General features: G+C 40.8%; 1 pseudogene; it reads right to left on the bottom strand.

Moving 5' to 3' along the window:
- Positions 1 to 2,849: 2,849 nt before the first annotated feature.
- On the bottom strand, positions 2,850 to 2,968 carry LOC118607099 (annotated as a pseudogene).
- Positions 2,969 to 7,031: the final 4,063 nt, after the last annotated feature.

Genomic DNA, 7,031 nt, shown 5'->3' with positions numbered 1-7,031 from the left:
AACAGAGCATCTACAAAGACAGTACATGAGTGCTTTAGTACAGACTTACAATACTTACACTTCTGTCTACAGCATTGTTCATGCTCTTCAAAACCTGTATTCTTGGGATGAGGAATGAGGGCCTTTAGAAACAGGGCATACTCAAAAGACAAAGACATCCAAACCTGGCAAGTGAGAAACTAAATAGCCTTCAAAGAGATTATTCAATACAGCAGGTCCTTGAATACATGTTTTGTTACAACATTGATGAGATGCTATAGGAACTTAACTTGGTTTATATCAATTAGTCTATGGTAAAATTGGTTTCATTATACATCATTTTGCTTCAAATCACAGAACTTATTGACAACGTTAAGTGAGGGCTCCCTGTTGTAGTAGGAGGTGTCTGTTCTTCCAACATGCTCATTTGCTATTCCCATCCCCTGTTTTAAATGAGTGTGATTATGGAATTGCAAAGGGAAAATTAACTTCACGTATTCAATTTCCAGGTTAGATGATAACAAGTAAGCCATTCTCTCTTCTGGTCCACTCAAGTTCAACAATACATTATTTCTGGCTAATAGACAGTAAATAGTCTTTCCTGCTGGACAGATCACTTGCTTGATAGTACCAGAGGTGAAAGGGGATAAAAATAGGAGAGTAATTCCACCACCCAAGACTAAGAAGTCCTTCTGACATGATCCCGCTTTCAATTTCCCCATAAATTAGAGAACTTAGAATAGGCTAAGGGTACATAAAATAGCTGGAACTTTTTATTTTGAGAGCAAAGATTTTTGAAGTTGAAGAATTCAAATGTTATTCTTTCTGCGGTATGTTAGTCCAGGTCCTTCAAGAAGCAGATGCCAAGATGAGATGAAACTTGGAAGGATCTTACCAGGAGACATGCTTCTGAAAAAGGAAATAGGGTGGGAGCTTGTAAAGTATAGGCCTGGGGTGCAGGAGGAGCCATCAGCTTAAGATACAAGTCTAACCTTAAGTGCAGGAGATGGGTGTGAAGGTCAGTAGGATACATCTTGGTCTGCACTAAAGTTTAAGGAAAGTTTAGCAAAGCCCTTGGGAAGTCTATGAGCCAATGTCAGCTTACAAAAGAGTCCCATACCTTCTAGAGATGGGTCTGCCTTGGTGTCCCCATGCGCTCAGTCAGTTACAGGGAGCAGCTTTTGGGAGGCATGGATTCTGCAGGAAGGTGAGGAGACAGGGCCCCAGTCAACTGTTCCTTGTAGCAAAAGGTTTATGATGCACATCCTCATTGCCACTGCATGAGGCTTAAGAGAATATCCTGATGGACATTTAGGAGTATTAAGATGGATTTGCATAAAAAATTACATATAACATAGAAAAATACATAGGATAAGTGTCTATCAGTTTAGGTCAGGCCATAGCCCATAGTCAAAATTGGATTTTCATTGATAAGAAAGCTTCATGAAATAGAATTATTGAACTCTGTCATGCAGCTCTAGTGGATATTTCTCAATGTATTTCCTTAATAACACACTACAATTTAGCCAAAATGTGTTTTGGATCCAGGCATGTTTTCATTGTGGCTGATTTCATAAGTTTAAGACAAAACAGATAAAGTAGAACCTCTATTTATCCTAATTAAACTCCATTTTTGCTCTCTAATCCCAGAAAAGAGTGAGAGCACTTGGGCTATGGATGGTGAAAAAGAGGAACATATTCTTGCCATCCTGGCCCTTTTTAGCAAGTTACATACTATTCTGCAGACCAAGAACCTAGTCTACCTGCACAGTCTGCTGCTGGTTCTTTCTCCACAGTGGGAAGTATAGAAACAGGAACACAGGATTTCCACCAGTTCATTGGTTGTGCCAGTAGCCTGACCACAGAGGTATATGCATGGTGGTCCTAAAAAAGAGGACTACTAGACAGGATGATGCAGTTTTTTCCTCTGGGCCTGCTCCCACAAACAGCTCAGAAACATGTAAGGGAATCTTATAGTCTCCAGTCCCCATCACACTTCCAACCTACAAGTGACCTTGACTTATAGCTTGTCCTGTACAACTGCATCTGAAGGGAAAAGAGAATTGGGGGTCTCAGTATCACTGGTAAATCTCTTCTGCAGCAGCAAGTTGCAGGAGCAGGAGCTACAACGATGTGCTGGCTCAAACCTCAGGTACCAGTACTGCGAGCTGCCCTCTGAATGCTTAGAGTGAAGGTCACTGTGGGAAACTACATCAAGCCTGGGGTTTGGAACTCTACTGTACATGGACTCCAAGTTTATCCTCAGCCACTTCAGGCTTGAAAATATACTGGTGGGTGCCAGAGTTTGTGGTTGTCAGGGTATGCTCAAAATTCTGTAAGTAGGTGCTATAGGTGCTATAGCTCCAGTAGCACAGAGTCCAGGAGAAAACACATAGTGCACAGAGCTGATGTTTGAGAATGGCTTTAGGGCAGGGATAAGCAAGAATTGTCTATTGTTCAGGATGCAAATTTCTGAACAATCCTTATGGAAAAAGCCTGAGTTTTGAAGGTTGGGATAGGTAGACACTCATGGTCGACTTGGTACATGGGCTGCAAAATGTGGAGTCAGTGAGCGATCCAAGGGACAATCTGTGGGTAAGACCAAAGCATTAGGTATTTAGAAAAACGGAAATGCCAGTGCAGAGGTATTAGGCATAAGGCAGAACACAGGAACCTGGAGAAAGTGATTAAGAGTAGAGCCTGGGGAGATGTCTTGAGGTGCAGAGAAATGGAGACACACATTTTATAGAGTATGCAAGGGGACTACAAAGCATGCTTTGCCAGCATAAGGACAGAAGGACTGGTTAATTCCGGCAAGGGATCAGTCATGTATGTATGTATGTATGTATGTATGTATGTATGTATTTTAAAGACTATAGCACCTGGTATTTCTAGGTGGTCTCCCTTCCAAATACTAATCAGGCCCAACCCTGCTTAGCTTCTAAGATCAGACAAGATCAGGTGTGTTTAGGGTGGCATGGCCATAGACATTGAGATCAGTCATTTAAATCACAAGTTCAAGGGAGTAGATCTAAGGTAGGGCCAATATCCAAGTGTAAAGGGAAAAACCAAGTCTTCCCCTCCTGTGATTCTTTCTCCTGTTTGTCTCCCTTACTACTCAAACAAAACACCTCACTTCTGGTCATGAAATACTTGGAGGTTTTCCCCCACAACAAGCAACTCTCTGCAACACCAACTGGGTGCCCTACAGTATAACTCTGTTCTAAGACTATCTACTTAGAGATAGTCTCAGTTCCCACAGGTTAAGGGCTCAGTCTTAGACGACTGCTCTCACCCCACTTCAGATGTCAATCACAAGTAGTAGGTCTCCAGGTTACCCACAACTTCTGTCTGATTTGGCTACAAATTGGAAATTCCCATGACCTCTACCTTAGGTTTGATTAATTTGTTCGAACAGCTCACAAAACTCAAGGAAACACATATTTAGGATTACTATTTTATTAAAGGATATGATAAAGTATACAGATGAACAGCCAGATGAAGAGAGGTCTGGGAGGGTCCAGGGGCTTCTGTCACTGGGAAGATGGGATCTGCCACCCTCCTGGTATGACTGTGTTCACCAACCTGGAAGCTCTCCAAAACACCTATTGGGATTTTATGAAGGTTTACCCATATAGGTATGATCAGTAATTAACCCCATTTCTAGCTCCTTTTCCCTCTCTGGAGACATGGGTAGTGGGGCTGAAAATCCCAAGCTTCTAATAATGACTTGGTCTTTCTGGTGACCAGAAGCCCCCATCCAGGAGCACCTCCAAAGTCACCTCATAGAACAAAAGATGTTCCTAGTGCTCTTATCACTTAGGAATTTATAAGGGTTTTAGGAGGCCTGTACCAGGGGATGGGGTCAAGGACAAATATTAGAATAAGAGATGTTCCTAGTATTCTTTCACTTAGGAAATTACAAGAGTTTCAGGGTCTCTGTGCCAAGAACTGTGGGCAGAGACAATATTTTCTATTATCTTACACAAGGAGAGTCTAGTCTGAAGGCTGGTAGACAGTCTGAATGATGCTTTTGTTAAAGTTTCACATAATGAGATAAGATTCATTCAGATTTTGCAGAAGAAATGTCAATGCCTAGGTCAGCATAGACAGGAAGTACCTGGCATAAATCTGATAAGAGAGGACACCAGAAAACTTGGTTTAAAGTTAGACACAATGATATCTGTGTTCTGCCTCATCACAGAGATGTGGTAGAGTGTAAACAAGAAGCAGCAATAGGTTCATAAGTACTAAGGTAAGAGACAGGAAAACTGAGGTCCCAAGATTCAGCACCTACTGCTTTGCTCATTCCCAAACATATAGAAGAGATTATAACATCGTGACTTTCTTGCTCACTGCTGTTGTTCCTGTGGGCTGGCAAAGAGACTCTCATATAATGTTGAAAGAATGAAGGAAAAAAGCAAGCAAGCAAATAAGAGGCATACTCTTTCCAGACCCTATTTGTTAGTTGAGAAGAAGCTCAAATAAAATGCTATGAAAAGCTTTCAAAGGTCCAGGGACAGTCAGGGCCATTGTGTCAGCAGTTTGTGATATTAATAACATCTGTGTGGAGCTTGCTCTGGGGCCAACAGAAATGGGCATCCATAAGTTTGGGAATTAGAAGCCTACCCCTTCCTTCACCACTTTTCACACTTTCTCACCTTCCACAGGCCTTCCCGATTTTAGTCTTTCATGAGGAACAAAACACTGGGCTCTAGGTCAACACCCTAGTAACCACTGAGTTCACATTTCCTGCCAATAATTTATTCATTCATTTGTTAAGTTATGTATTGAATTCCAATCATAAATCTATAAAATAGGATAGGAAGGAATAATAGGAACTCAGTGGTTTTGAGTAATGAAAGAAAACCGCAGTTGTGACAAATTACCCAGTCCCTGGTCCATTTCTCCCTCCTCTTTTCCCTTCCCCCACCCCAACTACCTGCATTCATCATGCATTGCATTGTCTCTCCCCAGCTTCTCCATTACCTCAGGAATGTGCATTTCCAGGCTCCCAGTGGAGAGAAGGCGTCCTTCAATGCCAATGGAGACTTTTCTGAAAGATATGACATTCTTAACAGGCAAGAGACCCCTAAAGGCAACTTCTACTCTGTGAAAATTGGATATATTTATCCCATGGTTCAAAGAACTGATGATCAACAAAAGCACCATCACCTGGAGGGGACAAGCATCACAGGCAAATGAGGGAGACTGTGATTTTAAACTAAGGCCAAAAAAAAATTGTTCCTTTCACACTGGTGAGTAATATCACACTGTAGAGTTTTAAGTGAGTTTGCTTCATTGCCTAGAGAAAGCAAGGAAACATAACAATACATTTCTCAAAATATGGGAGGGAATATTTAAAACAATAAAAATCATTAACCTTTGGAAAGTCCTTTGTGCAAAGAAATGATGACACCAAAGGTGGAATGCAGAGAATACTTACTCAGGACACTGGAATATTATTTTTTTGCCTTTTATCTACCAATCTCATGTGTGAAGCTTGAGGAATCTTTCTTTTCAGATAGCTCATTTGTTTTGTCTGTAGGCACATGTATATAGCTATACGAAAGCAAAACAACAACAACAAAATATTTCACTAATGTCTCCCCTCTCAGTTCTCTTAGCTCTCATTCCCACACGAATTTTTGATTTTCAAGTTTCTGTGGTGAAGGACTGAATAGAGACATAAATAGCTTCCTTTCTTTCAAGCCAACTTATACCACCTCTTTCTGCAGTGGAGCTTCTAATTCTCCTGAACAGGAAAAGGGAGAATCTAGGGATCTATGTATATGCTATTCTCCCCTACCCCCAGGTTCCCTCTCTGTCTGCAGTTGCTCCCCAGGGTCCTACCAGATTCCTCGCCCTGGGTTGCCCCACTGCTTCTTCTATGGCAGAGTTTGCCCTGAAGGGCAGTTTTCGGATAGCGGAGGTAAGGATACATAAAAAACCAAGCTGTGACTTCTCTCTACATGGACTCAGATTCTGTCTTCTAAGTTCTGTTGGATTTATGATATTTGCTAAATCATTATTCACATCACAGGATTTCAGAAGAATCTGAATCCTGTCTTAAAATATAAAATAAATCTATATCCATGACAGATACCATACAAATATTTATTATATTAAAAAAAAACAGCTGAGATCTGAAAAAGTGGCTTTTCTTAGCAAATCTATTATACTGTCAAATGCGGTATCAAATGTTTTTGGTGCTTAGTGTAAATTAATTTCGTGAGTATCCATGTAAGTGCAATATACTCCCAGGATTCGAAACCGGAAAGGGTAGACTAGAGGCTCAATTCCTTTACTAGTCGCTGTTATTAATGGTCACCAGAATCTTTGGTAATTGAGAATGCTATGTGTGTAGGCTCACTGGCTTAACAAAAACTCATATTTCCAGATTCAAGTGTAAATCACAATATCCTCCCCTCCTTCATTAATTTATATCTTTTGCTTTAAAATTTCTTATAAGACTGGTTCAAGACCATATTTCATTTCCAATACAAGGCTATGAAAACTTTCTTTTAATTTCTACTGCTTCTTCAGAACTTTCCACCTGTGACCTTTCAGTGAAATACTCTAATGACAAGTTAAAATTCTCTTCTCCTGTCCTTGTGGTGTTCTCTAGTACCAATAAGACTTGTGTAACAAACAGCCCCAGATATCATGCTCTAAAACAGTAATCAAAAGTCCACAGGCAAATTAGGTGATTTTGTTGATCTAGAGCGGATTCAGTTGATTACATTTGGCCCCGTTCATGTGTTTACAATCAGCTGGATTAGCTAGGGGCTGGTTCGTCTAATATTGGTTTCAGCTGGGATAAATTGGCTCTCCTCCTTGTATATTTTATATCTCTTCAGCAGGCTAGCTCAAGCTTCTTGTTAGATGGTGGCAGGGTTTTAAGAAAGAGTTATCCAAGGCATGTTCTTACATGAAGGCAGAGAAGCTAGAAAGGAAGCAAAAGCATGCAAGTGCTTTTCATGATTCTGCTTATATCATGTGTGCAAACATCCCAATGGCTAAATCCATGGCTGGGCCCAGAACCAGAGTAG

The sequence above is a fragment of the Rousettus aegyptiacus genome, unplaced genomic scaffold, assembly GCF_014176215.1.
Source record: "Rousettus aegyptiacus isolate mRouAeg1 unplaced genomic scaffold, mRouAeg1.p scaffold_m13_p_8, whole genome shotgun sequence".
Lineage (NCBI taxonomy): Eukaryota > Metazoa > Chordata > Mammalia > Chiroptera > Pteropodidae > Rousettus > Rousettus aegyptiacus.
The sequence above is the reverse complement of the archived record's forward strand: the minus strand, read 5'-3'. Positions and strand labels throughout refer to the sequence as shown.